The sequence below is a fragment of the Lissotriton helveticus genome, chromosome 9 (assembly GCF_964261635.1).
Source record: "Lissotriton helveticus chromosome 9, aLisHel1.1, whole genome shotgun sequence".
Lineage (NCBI taxonomy): Eukaryota > Metazoa > Chordata > Amphibia > Caudata > Salamandridae > Lissotriton > Lissotriton helveticus.
The window spans coordinates 336,826,402-336,848,761 of NC_136070.1; the positions used below are offsets into that span (position 1 = coordinate 336,826,402).

The following is a 22,360-nucleotide window of genomic DNA, read 5'->3' on the forward strand; positions in this document are numbered from 1 at the left end:
TTGCTTCAGCCCTAGCTGAATTTTTTTTACTATCTTCTTCTGGTAGCCACTTTTTTAAACAATCCTTAGCCTGTGTTTTGACTTCTTGATGGTAATAACAATTTCTGTTACAAAGTATTTTGGCTCTCAAAAATTCCACATATGGAATAATATTGATCTCTTGTCTCTGGCAGACAGATGTATGCAAAATGCCATTTCCGGAGATATCTTTCCTATGTAATTTACTCTGTACTATTGTGTAACTCTTACTAATCCGTAGGATCTGCGCATTGTTTGGACAACACAAACTAAGGCCTTGGTGTCAAGACTGATTCCGGACACCCCCGCAGGATGTGTTGGCCTATGGACCAGCTAGCTCACTGTGCAACAGTAAACCCCACTAATTTACCAGCGAGTGAACAGTTTCTGGCAAGCACTGAACATGACAACCCTGATTCCTCAGGATTCATGGAAATAGTACAGAACCTTTTGCTCAGTCACTCGTGCTTACTTGTCCTCAGAGAACTATACAAAGAATTCACAGTCGGGCGTTTTAAAAAATATTTATTGAACCAAAGTTATTCTTGCAAAAAATACGTGTGCTGCAATTATTAGGCAACAGAAGCAAATAAAGGAGATCACAAGCTCCAAAAGAGTAAACAGTAGATACATTTCTACCATGGTGCCGAAGCAATGAATATATGCAGGCATATATGCAAAATAGTAATCTAACGTACTCCTACGATGCAGACCCTACTCTAAGTGTACCTTGAGTGTGTATAGGTGCAGAGCCAAGAATCCCCCCAAGAGACGATCCAACCCCATTATCTGCTTGGATAGAGTGAAGGACCCAGTCTTGGTCTTGAGATGGACACCCCACACATACTGTCAGACCGGTGAGTGATGATTTCTCAGCAAGTAGGGGCCTTCTGTGTCAACAGAAGTGCCTCTTCTACTAATCTATCTGGATTCCTATTATTTATAATAAAAGACAGCCTTCGCGATGTGCGCAATAGATTAGTGATGTTATATATATTTAAAGATAGGATGACTTTTGTACCTAGTATATGATATTCAAAGCATTGTGATAATGTTGTGCGAAGAAGATTTATAGGCAAAGTAGTTTCAGAGAAACTAATTTAACATTGTCATGCATGCAAATGTGAGCAAGAGGTCACTGCTGAAAAGTTATTTTCTAGGATAATATAACAGTACACTTTGGTCAGCTTGCCCTATCTGGACAACCAATTTTGTCGGGTTATATTCAAGAGTTAACTCAAAATTCCAATTAGTGCTTTTTAAATGTTTGTGGAATTGCATGAGTTCCGATTCTGATCCGTTCCAAATTAGTAAGATGTCATCTTTTTTTTTTTTTTTTTTTAAACCTTTATTAGTAAGAAAAGGAATACAGTTACAGGCCTACAACCACCGGGGCCGGCCAGTCATATGCAATAACAGTAGCACAATAAGACACAGCTCATCAGCCGACAACCGAAGGCCCGGCAGCAAAGAAGCATGATATTATCCAAAGTTCGTGGCAATAAGAGGATATTTAAAAGGTTTCACATTTTATACAAAATAAACAACAAAAACTTAACCATATAAAGAGTCGAGGCGGTACCTTGCAATGTAATGACTGTCTCATATGGCATGGGAAAAGGCGAACAATGAGCGGTGTTATGAAAAAGGAGAGATCCTGGGAGAACGGGGGGACAGAGAGCAAGAAACATATCGTGCATTGTGTGAACTTGGGAAACCGAAACGTACAGTCAAGGAGATCGAGGAGTGTCGGGAGCTTCAATAAGTGGGGGAGCGCATATCTCTCCTCGGTATGAATTCCATTGACCCCATATCCTACCCCATTTCTTGGGCCTAGCACGGGAAACATATACAATTTTTTCTCTAAACATGCACCAGTCCATGTTTTCTTCCCAGGTGAGAACTGATGGTGCCCTCTGAGATCCCCACAATTGAGCGATGTCCCTTTTCGCAACCATGTTGCCCAGCGTGACCCATTGAGTCTGAGCAAGAGTGCAGTCATTCGGCTCCCAGATGTTCAACAAACAGCGTCTGGCCTCAGGCAATAACTCAACGCCCGTCACCTCACCCATCACCGCATGCACTTGAGTCCAAAAAATCACTACCTCCGGACATTCCCATATGATGTGGAGGAAGGTAGCAAGCATACCACAGCCACGCCTACACAGCCCATCCGCAGAATAACCCATATGCATCAATCGTGGACCCGTGACATAGACTCGGTGCAGAATCTTCAGCTGTACCAGTCAGAGACGCGCCGGAATCGTGACCTCTTTAGGAGAGGATGTCGCAGCCTGCCAGTCTTCATCGTCCAACTCCAGCCCATCGCCAGTCCAAGCACATCGAAGCTGAATAAGAAGGTCCGAACGATCATTGATGAGTTTTTTATAGATAAGAGAGATAGTGCTGTCAGGAACGTATCCGTCTAGCACTCTGTCCTCCAGGGGAGAATACTCCGGGATCGTAGAGCCGGCTGGGAAAACCGATTGAAGGGCGTGACGGACCTGGAGATATCGGAAATATTCCTTATCATTCAAGTTATACTCCTGTTTCAATTCATCAAAGGTCTTAACTCCATTTTTGGCCCAGAGGTCGCCCATTTTACTGATGCCAATAAGGTCCCATCTATCGAAACCCTTCGACGTCCATAGTTCACCCAACCTCTCCGTGGCATATAGGGGGGTCGCTCTAGTCAGCCTACCCGTCCACCCCGTAGCCGTAGTCGCACTACCCCACACTCGCACCGCCACTCCAGTGGGACCCGTCAGGTTCTTCCTGGCGGCTCTAGAATAGAGCGCTCTGTTATAATCGCCCCCGGGCAGTTGCCACCTATCCATCTCAAATGCGGGATTCAGAACTGGACCGTACATGGCATGGTTAACAGCACTCAACTGAGATGCCCAGTAGTATCTTTTAATATCAGGCAATGCTATACCACCGTCATACCAGGGCAAAGTCAACTTTGCCAATGCAATGCGGGGCCGCCCGCCCCACACCAGTCTCCTCTGGAGGCCCTCAATTTCACGAAAATAACTGGCCGGCACCAGATCAAGCATGTTTTGGACGGCATACAGGAAACGGGGAAGAGACATCATCTTGAACAGGGCCGCTCTTCCCAAGGGGGACAAAGGCAAACTACACCACGCCGCAACGTCCGACCGAAGCCGGGCAAGCGGGGGTAATAAATTCCGATCATAGCGTACCACGAGGTCCAATGAAATATAGATCCCCAAGTATTTAAAGCCACCTCTAGAAACAGGTATCGGGCAAGCGCGGGGCAGAGAGGGTGAGTCTCCAGTGAGTGGGAAAATACAGGACTTGGCCCAGTTGATAACTAAACCGGAGTTCCTTCCGAAGGAACTCAAAACGTCGAAGAGGACTCCTAGTGACTTACGGGGGGAGGTCAGGTACAATAATATGTCGTCGGCATATAGTGATATGCGATCTTCGAAGTCCGGGGACCATCGAATACCCTTGAGCGAGGGCTCCCAGCGGAGCCACGCAGCAAGGGGTTCAAGGGCAAGCGCAAATAGAAGCGGTGACAAAGGGCACCCCTGCCTCGTGCCGCGTCCGAGAACAAAGGGTTCCGAGGCCCTGCCGTTGACCACCACCTGAGCCAGCGGCTGCTCATACAGAAGCCTGACCCACTCAATGAACTTCGGGCCAAAACCAAATTTAGCAAGAGCAGCCCACAGATATGGCCACTCCACCGTGTCGAAGGCCATCGAGGCATCAAGAGAAACCAGGATGGCCGGCTCGTTAAGAGACCCCGCCCTCGCCAAGACACCGTGAAGACGGCGAAGATTGAGCGCGGTATTCCGATGGGGAATAAAACCAGACTGGTCCGGGTGTATCAAATCACTAATCACCGTGATCAACCGGTTTGCCAAAAGCTTCGCCAGGATCTTGGGTTCCGCATTCAAAAGCGATATCGGCCGATACGATGAACAGTGTTCGCGGGGTTTGCCATCTTTATGGATGACCGCAATGGACGCCAGTCTTTGATCCCGGGGAAGGGACCCAAGGTCTCGCGATGCCGAGAACATCCGACAAAGATACGGCGCCATTTTGTCAGGGCATAGCTTGTACAGTTCGACTGGTATACCGTTCGGACCGGAGGCCTTCCCCGAGCGAAGGGAGCGGATGGCGAGCGCAACCTCATCAGTGGAAAAGTCCGCCTCCATAAGCACCCTGTCCGATTCTGAGAGGCTATGCAACGCGAGATCACGAAGCAACAAGTGCGAGTCCTCCTCCGGTTTGTCTGAGACCGGCGCGTAAACGTTCCGAAAATGCTGGGCAAAAACCTCGACTATCTCAACCAGGTCCACCACTCGCGTTCCGTCCACTTTCTCAACCACAGGCACCACCCGATTCAATCTATCACGTTTGTCTAGCCAAGCAATCAACTTTCCCGCTTTATCACCCACATCATACAAACGCCCCTGCTGCACACGATTCATTGCCTTGGCCGCGTCAGTCACCAAAGCCCTATATTCAGACTGTTTAAGAGCCAAAAAGTGCAGTCGCTCAGGTGTAGCCCCAGACTCCAACTGTTCCTCCAACCCAGTAATTTCAGTTTCCAAGCCCACCACCTCCTCATTTTTGCTCCTCCTCTCGCTAGCAATCAAGGACAGAGTCTGACCACGAATCACAGTTTTATAAGCCTCCCACAAGGAGACCGGGGAGGACACCGACCCCTCATTCTCAGCAAAGTAGAAGTCCATACACTTGACCACCTCCGATCTAATTTTGGGGTTGTGAAAGTGCCATGGATTGATCGGGGCAATCCGACCCCCGGCCCCCAGCTGTGCATCAATAGTGAGCCAGAGCGGGGAGTGGTCGGAGACCCCCCTAGCTAAATGCTTGATTTCCCTTACAGAGACCATCTGCTCCGCCGGTACGAGGATATAATCGAGTCTCGAGAGACTCCCATGAGCTCCCGAATAAAAGGTGTACTGGAGCTGTCCAGGGTGCAGTTGTCTCCAACAATCCGCCAGACCAAACGTGTCTAAAAATTTCCCCAGCCATAACTGCGATGCGGGAAGGAGTCTGGGGGGGCTACGATCCTTCTCCCCATTAACCACAGAATTAAAATCACCTCCCACTACCAATAAGCCGTCAGGAAGCCCCAGAACCACCCTACCCAAATCAGCGAATGTGGTGGACTGTAGACCAGGCGGAACATACACAGACAATATGGAGATAGACTTCCCCTCCCACCTTCCCGTAATAGCCGCGTAGCGGCCCCTGTTATCCAACACCGTGCCATCTATCTCCAGGGGGAGGGAGTTCTTAACCAGGATGCCCGCCCCCCTCGACCCAGTGGTAAAGCCGGAATGGGCCACCAATCGGTAACCCCGTCTATTCAGTGCCTGGCACGTATTACCTACTAAGTGTGTCTCCTGGAGCAAAACTACATCTGGGGAGCATCGCTTCAAATATTGCATTACTATCCCCCGTTTTATCCTATCACCAAGACCGTTGATGTTCCAGCTCAACACCCTCAGCCCCTTACCCCCATCCCAGAAGTAAATATTCTGCCCCCCCCGCCCGAAACAGGCACATAGCAGCAAATATGGAACAAAGCGCAGCCTCGATACAAACAAGAAAGAAAAGTCCCCCCCACCACCCCCAGTGAACCCTCAAAACACAAACCCCCCACCCTGCACCCCTGCGGTAGACCGAAGAGCCACCCCAACTTGCAGTGTGCCTGGCGCCCCATTAAACTAACCTACAAGAAGAGAGAAAAAGTCCCCAGAGGAGGAAGAGTCCAGATTCCCCCCACCCCCGGGTATCCATACTGTAAGAACATAACAGTCACAGAGCCACTGTCGTGAAGTCAGGCACGCCGACGTAGACTCACTACTCCTGTTCTTCCAAGCCGCCCTCGGCGCCCCTCGAGTTCTCCGGGCTGTCATGGCGCACCGACAAAGTGTCTAACCAGTCACTGGCCACCTCAGGGCGGTCGAAAAAGAGCGCACGTTCTTCATGTTCAATCCTCAGGCGGGCCGGGAAAAGCATAGCGTATTTCAGTCCCATGTCCCTGAGTCGCCTTTTCACTCCCGTAAAGCCCATCCGTTGTTTCTGCAACGCCTGAGTAAAGTCCGGGTAAAAACTGATCGACACATTTTCAAATTTGGTGGGGCCATTTGTACGTGAGGCTTGCAGGATGGCGTCCCTGTCCCGGAAATTAAAAATCCTGGCTATTATGGGTCTCGGAGTGGCTCCCAGCTTAGGCTTCCCACCAGGGACTCAATGAGCCCGCTCCACAGCGAAAAGTTTACTAAGGCCCTTTGGTGCCAGGTGGTTCAAGACGAGGTCTTCCACCAGGACATCTGTGGATAAGTCAGCGGAGTTCTCCGGAACACCCACGATGCGGACGTTGTTGCATCTGGCCGGCTCTCGAAATCTTCCAGCCGACGGGCAAACAGGTCACTGGTCGTCCGGAGATTGCGGACTGTGGTCTGGAGATCCGAGACATCCGTGGTCAGACTTGCAGTCTTGATATCAAGGGACTTGACCCGTTCATTGGTTTTTCCCAAGTCCGCCCTGATGAGGTTGACCTCAGTCGCCACCGTGTCTATCTTAGCTGCTAAGGTTTCATACTGCTGGCCCATGGTAGTCCGAACACTTGCAATGGCGCCCATAACGTCCTTCAAAGTTGGCTCCGCAGCTTCAGGAGCACCATCACCAGTTTCCTCGAGGGCCCCACTCGATCCGCCTGGGGAGCCCTTCGGACGAGTAAAGCGATCAATAGTCTGGGATTGGGCAACCCCTCCCCGGGATGGGCCTCTGGTGGTGCGCTTCTTGACAACCGCCCTGCCCGCCATGATGGGCGACGAGCTCTGACGGAACCTCTGGGATCTGGTCAGAATGATTACCGTCGTGGCAAGCCTGTAAAGGCGAGAGGGCAAGGATCCAACACCGGCTGAGGGTTGGCAGCAGAATCAGAGCTGGCGCGCCGATCGGCAGCAAGTCGCCGTCCACAATGACCAAAAGCGAAACCGAAAGTACCACAGGGACAGCGGACGTGTCGCACCAGCCGTTGTTATTCAATTGCCACCTGGGTACCTCGGGGACTCAAGCCCCCGGATGGCCTTCGATGTAGGCCACAAAGTTCAAAGTGCAGTAAGTCCGGTTCCCGGCAGCCAATTCGATTTCCGGAAAGAATGTGGGCATCAGCAGGGCATCAATGATAAGTACCCGTCGTCTAAATCAGGATTATTTACAGGATAGGTGCGGGAGGCGGAAAGGGTCTCGGGAGCCCTCTGCTCACGCGTCCATCTTGGATGCGCGCGAAGCTCCTCCTCCAAGATTTCATCTTTAAACATCAGCCATAGTAGAACCAGGCCTTAATTTAAAAAGTTGGCAATTCTTTTCTCATGATTTGCTCCCTCTCATATCATTCCATAAAGAGAGGGGCATCAGAGAGAGAGATCCAGAAGGCCATCGCTATGCCCTGAATAGGTCTAAAGTTGATCTACATAAAAAGCTTCTTAAAAGCAAAGGGGCTGATTTAGAGTCTGGTGCACGGGTTACTCTTTCACAAATGGGACGAATATCCCATCCACTTATTACAAGTGCCTGTCGAGATAATGCATTTGTAATAAGTTGAATGGAATATCCGGCTTGTTTATGATGGAGGAACCCATCCGCCAAACACTAAAACAGGCTCAAACTCAATTAGCATAGTCGCATGTACTATAGGGCTACCAAGTCTGTTATTTATGCATGGTTTCACTGTAAACAGTCTGTCACTGTCCTGAGTCTAACACATGTACATAATCTCCACTTTTATTGGGAACATCTGGTCTTCCCAGGGTATGTCATTTATCTCTTGTAAAAAGTCAGTTGTGTCCTTAAATTGATATCAGTGTTCTTACTAGTGGAGCAATGTAGATAGATATCAATGAAGTATGAAATTATTTCTATCACTCAACCTATTCCTGACACAATGGACCTGCCAGATAGATGCATTGATGCTTTATGGATTTTTGGTAAAAAGTAAATAACTAGCACTCGTGGGCAGGTTATGTTTAAATTCCATATTCTTCTTCACAAAGGGCAATTGTTTCGTTCTGTTTATTTCCCGTTGGTTGTGATATTCTTGACTCTTGTTTAGAGGCAACAATGTAGCATTTTTTTACCTTGTAACTGACTCAGGGCTATATCGTCATAAACAAAGAGTACCAATACTCCTCTCTTGTCTGCAGATTACATAAGTATATTTACAACATTGGAATGTTGGGAGCACCATTGAAAACAATGGAGTGCTCCGGGCTTATAATGCCCGGTATAAGCCTGGAGCTCCAACATTCCAATGATTCTTTGTTCACAGCTCTGGTTGTAAACAAAGGCTTCAAGGTTCCTGAGGGTATTCCAATCCCCTCACGCTCCCATTAGGCTTTGTTCTTTTTTGTTGGAACATTCTGCCCTCTAGTGGCAGAATGTTCTAATAGCCTTATAGCCCTTCGTAAATGTAAATGTAAATGTTTTTGAGCTTGTAAAGCGCACTGCTACCCGTCCATAGGTCTCCTGGCGCTGTATAACTCTGGGGAACCCGTCCTGGCTTTCCCTGTGGGATGGTCCCTTGCTGGGAGTCCCTAAGGTGGAGCCAGGCATCCCCGGAATTGGTGGGGCCGTTGTGGAGATTAGGCAAGCTAATGCCCAGAGTTGCCGAGTGGAACCCCTGATTAGAGTAAGCACCGAAGCGAGAATTATCAAGTCCGCTGACCAAGGTCCACGACCCTGCCGCTTCGGGAATTGAACCCTGGTCCCGGGCCAACTTCTGCTCTCGGGCCTGCCGCCTCTAACCAGTGAGCCACACTACTCCGCTGGGCTATACCGGCTATTAAAGTCCCTCTCCCTTGTTGAAGGCCCTCGCCTTCGGCTCGGGCCGTTTACGCTGGAGAGGGCCTTTAATAGCCCGTATAGCCCTCTACGGCGGGCTATAAGGCTATATTTTGTCATTCTGTACAGGCTGTACATGTATAAAAAGAAATACTTCAGCTACACCAAAGGACGGCTGGTCCCCCCAACACTTTGACTTTCCTGCCTCCATAGAGAACTTTTCTACCCATGTGGTTTCTTCTGGCACAGCAGGAGCCACATCAGGGGGCACAAACTTTAGCTGGTCCCACTCTGTTATGACACGCTCCTCACAAGCCCTTGATAACACAGCTCCCTTTACTCGTACTGCCCGTGACTACAGCTTCCTGTCTTTCAATAGCTCACTGTTCCAGATTGAAAATGGGTATTAGAAATCTACCCTAAAGTCAACGCACATTTCCAGGAAGCACAAAATGTTCTCTCTTGGGCGTCTTCACTAGTAGTATGCACACTTCACTGCTAATGCAGAAATTCCACTTCAATAACTTTTTACAGGAGTTTTCAGAAAAAAAGCACAAGATATTTGATATCGCGCACAAATCATCCCAGGAGAGAGTGTAGCACGGATTCTTCATGACTAGTGGCATAAATTCAAAACTATTTTTAATTTTCACAAAACCAATTTGAAACCATTACTAGAAAATGTATCTTACAGTCAACTTCTCAGGATTCGGAGAATTATGCAGGATAAAGAATTGTACAAGAAAAGTGAATGCAAAATGTTGTACAAGTCCACACAACGTGGATAGTCACATGAAACAATATAAACAAAGCACAGACATGTGCACTGACTGTTCCTAGCCTCAAGCCTTGACGCCTGCACCAAAAAACATAAGATCAAGGACTAAAAATCATTATTCATCCTCTATGAATCAAACAAAATACCTTAAATCATATATAAACATTGGAACAGCACCCCTGAACAGGGAAAAATATTATTATTCAAGAACATATGTACGATTCAAATTAGGTACTCCATTTGATAAAGTGCTGTTGCAGCAAAGATTACATTGGAAAAACCTGAAGAAAGTTCAAGGTAAGAATTAGTACGCCTAAATCGACAATCAGAAGTGGTAATATTAAATCCAACTTGGCATGGCACTGCCTAGAACATCAAAACCAGATAGCGCAATTATGTTACCAAATTTGTGAAGAAGTAAAATCAACAATAGGAGGGGAGGTGATGGGAATAAGAAACTATGTCAATGGGAGCTTTTCTGGATTGACTGAATGAGGAGGATTTATGTTCATGTATGTCCATGTTTTCTATACAAACTGGTGCAATATATTTTAGAACTACAAATACTGGCATTTGCAGCCGCAAAGGGATGGTACGCATAGTGGAATCATGCAATGTGACAACAAATTTCTAAATTGTTTACACTGCAGAAAATCTTAAGTGATGATATCATCATCCAGTGAGAGGAGTCCACCTTAGCTATAGATGCTTTGTCGAAATTCATAGCAAAGCAATATCTATTACAATAATAGCGTATCTCTCTTTGAAATGACAGTGAAATTCAGCAAAAATATGAACACGAACACCGTATTCATTTTGGGTAAAGTTTTGAAAAAACAGGTTGCTTACGAGCATGAAACTGCAGGTGAAAATGTGTGTACCATTACCAGCATGCCTTCAGGTCTCGCCTTAATTTTTGTGCTTTACTCTCATGTTGAAATCCTGAAAAGGAAGACAGGTTTATTTGGTTAATTACAGATCTCTACGCAAAGGAAATGGGACTTACTCATACAGAACTGTATATTAGGGTTGCCATAAACTTTTTTCTACAGATTTTTGTTTAGAAATATTACAAATACTCATTGATGGAAGCACATTTGACAAAATTAAAATTGAGCAAAGCGATTTTTTTTAAACAAAAGCCTCTCCATTTGTTGCATATTAATTTTGCAGCTATATGTTGAAAATAGGCACCTGACAATAAGTTGAAAATGTACAATACGTTTCAAATTGACAGACTGATATTTGTATATAGAAGCATGGCAACGGATGATGCAATGAACAAAAAAGGTGAAGATTTATGAATCAATTACATTAAGTTTTCCATAAATAATCTTGCTCAACTCTATTGTTTTTTGTATTAAAAAGAAAATCATGCAAAGTTTAAGCGGATTTTCTGCCCTATCATTGAGGTGTGCACATTACTGGGGGAAGATGCCACAGAGAAATGCTTGTTTATTGAATAGAATACGGCATTTAGGAGAAACACCCCCTTGAGCTATTTACAGGTGTGCTAGATTAGGGACCACAGTAGTATATTTCCAGTATCCACCTTACATTATAAGTTTCCTGGTGTTCTAGGAGTTTTCTCCACTACGCCAGGTCACTTTCAATTGGGTCAGTGACAGACTGCCATGTTTAATATAATAATCTGTTGCAGTGCAGGGACCGGAAAAATGAGGGTGGACCAGCATAACACAAATTATTATGTGTCTGGTCTGCCATACTTGTTTACTTGCCACTGGCCGTCTCAAGAACGAAATACAACACTGTAGGCCCCATAGCGTACTGTAAAATGTAAACTCTATTATTCGTGTGGATGTCAAAGCCTGGATTTCCCAAGAGAAACTGCATATTAGTAACGTGTTTATCCATATTTCTTTGCAAGAGGAACTGTATTCAAAAATGTTTAAAATGTACTATTGTAAATGACTAATTTATCACAAATATCATAACAACATTTTGAGAAAATTTACATGTTTTTTGATTTGATGAATTACATTAAAAAATATTTTGTGATAGGGTTAAACAGTAGTAGAGTAAACGTTTCATCTAAATTTCAGTTAAAATGTCCAGCTTGTAGGGAAACAAGAGAGATAATTAATTTAGTGATATAGCAAGGTTTATAAAAAAGTGGGAACATAAAGCCTTGAAATATTAAACACATTAGTATATTAAACAGTTACTGTAATGTGCAAATTGTACAGCGCTACAACTTCAGTCATTTAAAGTGTGTGCTTGCCCGGTGTCTTGCACTGCATGCAGCATCAACTTTGGAGGAAAGTGCTCTAACCAGGCTTCAGGAAGCTTCCACAGCTGCTGACCGCAATCAGTCATATAACAAATATGTGTAGACAGGTCTTTAAGTGGGAAGAAAAGAGTGGGGGCTTCCAAAAAGGAAGCATGTAAAATACATTTCTGTGATTCAGATAGTGTGCCATCCAACCTGTATTTTGGTTTCTCTCAGAGATGCGTTTGCATCCAAATATATAAAACAACAACTGACATACATCTAAAACCTGTCAGCACGATTGGCTTTATCAATAGTTGTTAGCTGTTTAAGATAGATTTGTGACAACTATGATTTGTTATACATAATTAACTTTGGAAATTTTTCAATTCTGAAATTGTGGGTCTGTGAATTAAATAATATTGAGGCCAGTGGAAGGAATTTCAATTAAGTGTGCTTTATGTTAGATATGTATGCCCTTTTTCACTGCATATCTCATCTATCTGCACATCTTCAACTGCCTCTCTTTCCTTTTCGGCACCCTCTTTTCACTCTTCCCCGAATGCACCTGCTCACATCTCCCTCACTTCACCAGTTTCAAACATACACTGCACTCACTCACATTTAAGCAATGTATTTCCTTTTTCTTTTGCCTTGTAAATATGTTGCCAGTTGTGTACCCCCTTCACACACATTTCCACAGAATTTTAATTGCAACTGGAATACATGACCATTGTTCTGTGTGCTCTGCAGAGAGGCCAACCCACTGACAGGCACTATGCTTTGGCTTCGGCCTCAGCGCCAGCTTTCAATCAAACCCCGTCATAAACACCTGTCACTGCTCATAGAATGCACTATGCATGAGAAAGAAGATCCTCAGTAAAAATACAGAAACACTGGGCCTAAATCCATCGTTTTTTTGCACTCCACACCACCCTGTCCATCAACTGTGTTTTTTGCAATTTTCACCCCGAGTGGGCTGGGTATGCTCAGACGTGAGTCCCAGGCTCTCCACACCACTGGAGTCAAGCTATCCAGGCTGATGAAGGCTGATAGCCAGAAACCGGTCCTTGGATGCTTGATTCCGGTCTGGGAAAGACATGGCTTGGTAGTTCGGACTGGACTGTTCTCATGAGGCACAGGGTCAGAGCTGATTTGCATATAGCCAGTGTCTAACCCAGGGTGGTGTGGAGTGCAAAAAAACGATGGATTTAGGCCCAGATCCTTGTACTGGGGTGAATGTATGACATTGTTCTACATTCTGTGCATCAACTGTGTCTTTTGCAATTATGATATGATCTAGGCACCAAATGACCCGACCAAAGAAGTGAGCGGGGTGACATAGATATTGAACAAAGTAGGGCTAAGGGTGGAGCCCTGAGGAACCCTGACTGAAATTGCCTATCACCAGAAGCAAAAGGAGGTAGCCATACTGCCTGTTCTCTGTTGTCTAAAAATGTTAACCACCTAAGTGCAAGCCCCTTTACTCCAATTCTGAGATGGTGGTCCAACAGAGAGGGATGAGATACTGGGTCTTTGAAAGACGGTGTTAGAAGGGTGCACTTGGCATGCCACAGTCATCAGTTATCCACGCTATTCCTATAAAGCTTGGCCGTAAGAGCATTGGGTTCAAGCTGAATTAGCCACAACAAATTTTCTGGTAAAGGTTGATGAGCAAGAATTACAATCAATTGCCAGTGTTTGCTTGTCAAAACTGGGGAAGAGTATACAAGCGTGGTGTCTGGCTTTGAGACAGACAGGTCGCTTTATGTTGTAAATATAAAGCTAACATCTTGCAGAGAAGAGGTCATGTTTCTTAGCTTGGGTAAAAGCCAATTTTAAAAAGCAATCCTTTCTCTCAAGGTGAATAACATTCATGGCAACATTGGGCCTTCAGTCTAAGCACACAGAAGAACACAGCATTTCCTCTTGTTTGTTCATATCTGATGATGGACAAATGCTGCTAAGACTTTGGAGATTCCAATTAAGGAATTGTTCCAATCCAATGCCTGCAGAGGGAATGGTTCGATGACTTGGATAACAGAAGAAGAAATTATGGTCTGTATCAACTTTCATGCACCATTAACCAGTCTGTTACAGCATAGAGCAAATAATGTTCCTGAATCCTGTATTTTTGGATAAGCAACTTAACCTAGTATCAGAAGCCCTTGATATACTATTAGAATGGAGACAGTGGACGTTGCTCTGGTGCAAGGCCAAATTAGGGGAATGGTTATAGCCTCAAAGTAGTGCTCCCATTTTGACTCAGGTCCTGTTTTTGCCAACAGTGGCAAGGGATATCTGTCCCAGTGTATAACTTAACTTCCGACTCCCCATGATGGTAACTTAACGCTCCTCTGTGATGGTGTCAGGAGTAATTTATATGTGGATTTTATGTATCAATTGTGAATTATTCATAGGTCATAACAGTTTTACATTTTTAAGTACACATGTATTGGGTATTTAAAGATGTGCATGCATGTTTCATGTCTGGTAAACGACGCTTCAATTGCTAAAAGTAGTTTTTAACTAGCATTGGAGGCACTGCACAGTGAGACGCAAATATAACGCAATAATGTATGCACTAATCAGTGTTCAATCTATCGTTATAGTAGAAAACACATATTAGACACATGCACTAATAATGCACACGTAACCCCCACCTCCAGCATTTATTGAAAAAAAGTGAAAGGTGCTGCCCAAGCAGGTGTCAGGCATATCTCACCCTCCAGTAGAAAGCTACTAGATTAGTCTCAGACAAAATCTATCAATGTGTTCACTATTGAGACTGACCCACCTGCTCAGAGTAACTTTGCCTTAAAAGGAGTTACACCCTTTCAGAATACTGCTCATGGTTGAGAACTGTACAGAATGACAGCCAGCAAATGGCCAATTGCCACTGCCTGGTGAGACAAACAGAATTGCCCAACCGAACTTGGACTACAGAGTCAGACAGATCTTTACGAATTGTGACCTCGGCCTAGGCGAAACCAACTTTCTCATACAAAATATGGACCAAATATGAGAATAGTAATTACTGATACTCAGAGGGGGCGGGAGTTTCATACGGTTATAAAAAAGTAATCATAAAATCCGAAATAATCTAGAAGAAAATACAGAAATGGCAGAAAGTACAGTGGAAACTATAGGGCTGTAGTTAGGCCTCTGCAGTCTTTGTGGAGATCTTACACAGGCCAAGTCCATTTGCATCTCACCCGGGATGCCGCCGAGGTAATTAATATATCTTATATACCACCTATTAATGCGGGGGAGGGAGGGGGATCATTTTGCGTTGCAGCACTGCATTCAGCGACAATGTCCAATACTGAAGGACTTGTGCGAAGCAAAACCCTGACAATAGTTTGGAATATCCGTAACGCGCTGGCGAAACTTGCCATCCATATATCATGCAAATGCACCCTTCTTAAATTAAAATAAATTGAGACAGCGCCAGAAAGGAAGCAGGCTGGTTTCCGTTTGAAGCATAGAGAAAGGCGCATGGCGGAGAACTCTGCCGTATGATTGACAGTTAATGGTCGCGCGACAGATTTTTCTCAATTAGCACCGTATTATAGGCTGCACATTCAGCCTCCCACGTGCATAGTTGGTAACGTCCTGTAATCAGATCCGCCCACGTGCCCGCCTAAGCTCCACGGCAGAGCGCCTCGCGCTCAGCTATTCTTGAGCAACTGCCAGCGTGCTCTCCTGAGGGTTTAAAAATCAGTGTTCGGGAGAGCAGTCAGGGCAAAAGGCTGCACGTTTTGAGTGCTGCATTTTCTAATTAAAAAATCGAATGTCGAAAAGAAACATATGCAAATTAGTAAATGGTATACCATTTTTTCAATTGGTAGTAACGTTATGACCAACTAAAACTAGTTGTTCTATATGAAAACAGTTTTATACCACTGAAACTATCTGAAACATGGTGTATATAGTAGACGTCATTAATGCAATAACAACCAATATTTCTGAACCATATTCAAGTCCCACATACTTGCTGTAGAAACTGTGTGCAAAATGTTTTTTCTCAACTTTGCTGTTTGTCACAAAAAAGAACTATGCGAAGGTCAAGAGGTTATATGTAAATGTGTAAGTATATGTAATTTGAGGTACCTTTCGTCATGAGTGTAGAGCTACCCACGAGAAAAAGCTTAGTTATGTACTTGTGTACAAAATGCTTGAGTGTTGCCAGCGCAACAGGGCTTCAGAGAACTTGCCAGCAAAAGATTAACAAGGTATGTATCACATCACACCCAACATGCTCACGCGTTACAACACTGTTTCACAGCACTGGCGAGAATAGACTATGCAAGCTAGGGATTATGGTACAAAATGCTCGCAAATTCCCCGCACCAATTAATACTTCAAAGAGAAGGAAAAAAAACACATTGTGGGCATTGGAGAATGACAATCCGGAAACTCGCTGAACTACATTAAAGCCAATGATGGAACAACGTGAAACTTGATTTTTGTATTAAGAATTTCCCCTCCTTCGCACACACCTATGATATCTTTTAGTAGTATGTTTGTTAAAAACACTATTTTTTTTCTCTTGCGACGACGAATGTTAAAACCGCTCCAGAGTGCTATGCAAATAAAATATATATAGAAATATAGGTGACCAGGCCCCAAATTCTTCAAATAATGCTGTTTCACCTGTAAAGCAGTGACAAACGGCAGGGGTCGTGCAGGGTCTAAATTAAGTACAAAAAATATGTATTGCATGATCATGACATAAACTGTAACGTAGAATGGACATCTAGTATTAAAGCCCGTTCAGAAATGATAATGTGTGCTGCAAGATAACATTTCTCTGCACAAATGCACCTGAAGGCACATAAAAATAGGTTCTTGTGGGAAGGTTATGATGATTCGGTGACAGTCCCTCAGAAGCAATCTAATGCAGCAGGAGTGCTCGAAGTGAGAGCAGAAAAAAGGGTGTCGCTAATGACAGGCGTCCAAGTAGCGAACACGCCTTTCATAATGAACACTTCAAAAAGGAGTACAATGCAGTGCTTGAAAATATTCTCACAGGACACGGTGACAGGATTTCGCAGGATAGTGTCTACCTTGGACAAGGATTTGCAATTGTTCATCAGGTCTGTGTGCAGAAGTTTCTGATGTGCCTCATGAGGACGTGGTGACATAAACGATGTTAATAAAGAAGGAACAGGATTCCATGATAGAAACCCTAGCTCCCTCACTACAGTCTCATATATCGACCTCCAGTTCGGCCAGTGGCGGCTCCTCTGCTAAGGCAGAGGTGTACCGCCCCACTGCAAGCTGAATGCAAAAAAATAAAATGATAATAACGCTGGTTATTATCATTTTGTTTTCTGTATTCAGCTTGCAGCTGAAGCGAGGGGGCGGGGCTGGGGTCTCCGCGTCAAAGAGGGAGGAGTGGTGGCAGCACCTAAAGTGCGCATGATGGTTTGGCTGGCTTCCTCGGGCCAGCCAAAGTGTCATGCGCACTCTGCATGTTCTCCATGCAGGCTGGATTGCAGCCTACGTGGAGAATATGCCCAGCCTGTCAGCCTCCGTCTGAGCGCCGAACCACGGTGTACAGACATATCCCAATGCTGCTAAGGCAGCGTTGTGATTGGTCAGGGGATTCTGGGAGGCTGTGTGCTTCCTGCGGAAGAAGGACGGAGGAAGAAGAGTCGGAGGTGTAGGTAAGTGCTTTATTTTTATCTATTTCCCACCCTTTTCCCCCGCTACGGAGTTAGGTGTACATTGAATTTCCTCTCATTAGCTGTAAAATTCCACCCCCTTTCATGAGAATGACTCTCAAGCAGTTTTGTTTTTTCAGCCAGCAGCAGTAAGCTTGCCTGGACTTTTAGTCCACGTCTCAGTGTTTTTATGCAGTTGAATTAAAAGCCGGTGACTCACTTAAAATATTCAATCAAATACAATGCATGCAGGCCATTGTGAGAAGGTGGGTTGGTATATGCTGTCCACTAATTAAAGTGGGCACCTTGTACCAGGCCACACGACCCTTATGATGTATGAGGTCAAAGATAACCTTATTGAAAGCTATCCTAGTGGTAGCTATGGATAGCAACCTTCAGGCTTAATCTTGAAGGAATGTAAAGCAGACTAAATGAAAGGAGAACCACACAGTAGTTCTATAATAATATGTATTTATTAATATAACACTCTCTACGAGTCACTAGGTGAGAGTAGGGCACAAAGTACACAATACTGAATCAATAGAACATTCTTAAATAGCACAATACACAGTGGGCTCCAGGGGGAGACTGAACCTTACACAAAAAAAATGGTATAACAACAACGACTTGACTAGACACAGTGCCTAGTGCACGCAGAATCGCTTGGACCCCAAGGAACCACCCTGAGGAGTGATACAGGGAGCCCACGGAGGGCGGGTGCAGTGAGGAAACACGGACGAGTGCTCCGTACAACTCTATGGGAAAGTCGAGGTGGCAAATTTAAAGTTTAAGGACACTTCTACGAGGACTTTGAGCAAACCCTTTGGAACATAGGAGGTTATAAGGCCAACACACCAATCAGTACTGAGGTACCCGTGTTACCTATCCCAGAGGAGCCGGGTGATAGGGGTCAAGTGGTGTCGGAAACCTTTGTTGTTTTCAATGGAGAGCTGCAAAGAAGTACTGCTGCCAGGAAAGTGAAGAGTGTCCGGTGGAATCCAAGCCTGGAATAAAGGTGAGAGGAACCTGAAAGCAGAGGGGACAGAGTCTGGGTCACTTCACGTGACCAGGGGCTCGGTAGTTGAATGCCCACCGATGTCGGGTGCTTCAGGTGCAAAGAAGGGTTGCTTGACTCTGCAGCCACGGGGACCAGGAGACGTCGAGGACAACCAGGATCTGGAGGTGTGCTGTCCCACGAAGGATGTCGAGTGCTGAGGGGTTGATATCCGGCTGGAGCACCAACAAGCCTTGGCAACTGTAACCCATGCGTCAAAGGAAACAGGTTACGGAGTGGACCAGCAAGGTCCAGGGGATCCTCCAAGCAATGGAGAGTCAGGGCACGTCTGGAGCAACCAGGTAAGCCCAAAAACAAACAAGGTGACCCTCGCCCGGACCCACAGGTCAACGGACCAGGGATCGAGAGGAGACCTTAAGCAAGTTTGCAAAGTACCAGCCCACAGGACACTCGGAGAGTGGAGGCCGGAAACCTTCAGTGCAAATACTGCTTGGGGTCAGGACTACACTGGGTCCAATGCACAAGCTCGAGAATTGTCGGCAAGCATATGCAACTGCAAATGTATGCAGTGCACAGGAGTTCAGGTTGCACGGTCCCCACAAGGGATACTGGTCTCAGAATCCCTGAGAGGGCAGATCAACCTCAGGGACCTTCGGAAACCCACCTCTTGTGTTACTGAAATATTCAGAGTCCTCAGGAGCTTGAGAGAAGCAAACCAGTCAGATGCGTTTAGGTGCCTGCTTTTGCAGGGGAGTAACTCCTTTACTCCAAGGGAGATTCTTCAGTTGTCCAGCGTTGTGCAGGCAGTCAAAGTACTTGGTTTCTTCTTAGCAGAATCTTGTCCAGGTAAAATCTAAAGTCCTGTAGTCAGGTAACTCACTTTATACCTATGAGAAGGGGTTGGGAAGATTCTGTGGACGCTCCTAGGGGAGGGGCAGGACAGAGGGGTGGCTAAACCCATGTCCTTTGTCCAGTTTCGCACCAGAGCAGGAGCCAATGGCTCCCAGAACTGGTTTGAGCTGGACTATGCACAGGGACACCAAATGTGCCACCAGTGCAGACTTTCTGGCACTCAGAAAGTGCACCCACCTAGTCCCAATGCACTAAATCCTGTCTGGGAGATGGTTACACCTCCCTGTGACAGGATGTCTATTGCCATGCCTTCCTCTGCTCGAGCTTGGCTCAGCAGCAGGAGGGCAGACCCGTGTCTGTGGTGGCAGCATCCATTTTGTGCTGCCCAGGTTGAGAAAGCTGGTACCGGGTAGACTGGTGACCCACCGTAGTGGTTCTAGAAGGGTGGAATCATACCTCCTACACCAGTTACTGGTGTGGAGGTATGATTCCAAGGTGTTTGACACCAAACACAACATGTTTCTAAGCAGCCGTTTTAAAGTTAGCATTTACAGCGAGTTTATAATGCACTTAAACATATATGTCTGGCTGCATCACAGACAACCCCGGAGAATGGTATGCGAGGCTGCAGAGGGGCTCTGCTCATGCAGGGGGACCCTCTCACGTAAAGCCCAGCACCCTGCCTTCAGGATTCATAAGGCCTGCCATAGGGGAGACTGATAGGTATTTCAGTGTAGTGATTTATGGGGATAAAGTGAACCTATATCTCAGTAACTGGTGGAAGCACCATCTTACACAGTCTGCAGTAGCAGGCCGGTCGTTTCATATTGAATGGCCTCTCAGGGTTGGCATAATACATGCTGCAGCCCATGGGTGGCCTCTGGGGTACCTATGCTCTGGGTACATGTTGTACTCTATACTAAGGACTGATAAGGGTACCCCAGTATACAATCCGGAGTGTACCTAAAGTACATACTTAGCAATTTAAGGGAGAAAGCAAATAGACTGGGGTCCTGGATAGCAGGATCCCAGTCAGACTAGGTCAAAACAGTGATACATCAGCAAAAAGTGGGGGTAACCATAAGAAGCAGATCCTACTTTACTACAGCCATCACGTCTCAGAGTAACCCTGAAACCACAATTGGTGCCTAGGCTTTGAAATCACTAATGGTCCATGCAAAAAAATTGAAGTGCGCTATAAAAATTCAAAATGTTAAACAAGTTAGGCATCTTTAAAAAGCAGTCTTTAACGTCCTTCTGAGGAAGTTCAATCAATTTTGCAAAGACCACGCCTTGAAATAAAGAAGTCTAAAAAGAAAGCTAAAGGTGATGCAGCTTTATATGGAGTTAAATTAGATAGATAGGATGGCAGAATTCAACTACCTAGGAGTGAGAGTGTCGGACTCCATCAGTTGGTCAGCGCAAATAGAATAATGCTCTCTGTCTCAAGCATAAAGCTGGGTCTATTTTTAGATTTGCAAATAAAGCCTCTTCCTACCCTATCTCAAGGCACTGAAAATGTATAGGGCCCAAGCGTACAGTGCCGCTCTTTATGGTTCAGATATGTGAGGATATTACGTTCTTGATGTGCTAGCTAAAAGTGAAAAGCCCTTTTTAAGATGCCTACTGATGTTACCAAAGGGTACACCATTACTTTAAGGGTTGATCTAAATTGTTGGCAAGTTTCAGACACAGCCCATCTTAAGCCTATTGTCTACTAAGCAAGGATATGGACATCTGAGTAGCTTGGGCCATACAGAGAGAGCCATGTAGAAATTTTAGCCCACACCCAACCCCTAGGATTTTGGGGATAGCCCATGTTAAATTATGGGTAGTTAGGCTAAGATTGCCCAAATATTGGCTTCAGCAAACATCAATGATCAGTAGCCCAAGAGACCTCATTAAAGATCGCTACTGGAATATTGTCTTTGGCTCTAAAATTTCTGCAGTTCCGCGCGGGCAGTCTAACGGACCAGTATCTGTCTTTTAAATGTGGTCCTTTGAAGATTTTACAGAGTATGTGAATATGCCAATGTGAAGGTCTCTTTAAATTAAATTTAGACTGGAGATCTTACCAACTTCTTCTTTTACTTCCTCCTGGAGGAGTAATGCTAGCCCCTCCAATTCTTGTCCCATGGATTGTCGGGCAGTGGGAAATGATGAGCCCCTGTTGTTCTTCTGTGGTGCATACACCAAACCGGGTGCTCACTGGATTTTCCCTTTGTGCCATCAACATGGGCTTGACAATATACAGAGGAACTAAGTGTGAGTGACGAGTTGACATCCCATATTATGCAATCCACACTAACACTATGGGGTTTGAAAAACAAGAGGATGTTTCCATCATCAATCTGTCTCAACAAATGTTAACTGATTCACAGACAAAGGTACTTAAGAAGGGTCTAGGTTTTTGCCCTGTGTCAAGACTCAATTTCACACAGATCCATATAGATCTGTTTAAGTTTGTGCAAAGGCTTAAATTAAAAAAAATGTTTTAGTCCAGTACCTATTTATATGGTAGACAAAAGTGGTCACACGATTCAGGATATTCGTAACATACAGTTGTTGCTGTCTCTTGATGATAGTATGGATGTGGTACCCAGTTTAATGGAAATCCTATTAGATCTTGATATAGCTACTGATTATAATGTTGACAGTGGTTTGAAGAATAAATCTGCATTTACACCTATGCTAACAGCGGAAAATTTGATTGACTGCTTTTATAAGGCAGTGACAACAGACCTTTACAATATGGAGGACAGATGGTCACTTGTTCCGAATAGGATATGTGATAATCTAACAAGGGATGAAAGGAGTGCCCTAACTGAATTGACTAAATATTCCAATCTGACTGTCAAAGAGGCAGATAAAGGGGGGAACATTGTCCTTTTGGATAATGACTACTACAATGACGAGATTGAGAGACAACTAGCTGATAGGGACTGTTA

At 45.2% G+C, this 22,360-nt stretch overlaps 1 long non-coding RNA gene across 4 annotated transcripts in view; it reads right to left on the reverse strand.

Annotated features, from left to right (window-relative positions):
* The window catches only part of LOC144781288 (uncharacterized), a 451,961-nt gene that overhangs the window by 146,800 nt on the left and 282,801 nt on the right, over nucleotides 1-22,360 (reverse strand). For all 4 annotated transcript variants that reach the window (XR_013600937.1, XR_013600936.1, XR_013600939.1 and 1 more), the window contains one exon: nucleotides 10,496-10,588. This is a non-coding gene — a long non-coding RNA (uncharacterized LOC144781288). The remainder of the gene's footprint in view (nucleotides 1-10,495; nucleotides 10,589-22,360) is intronic.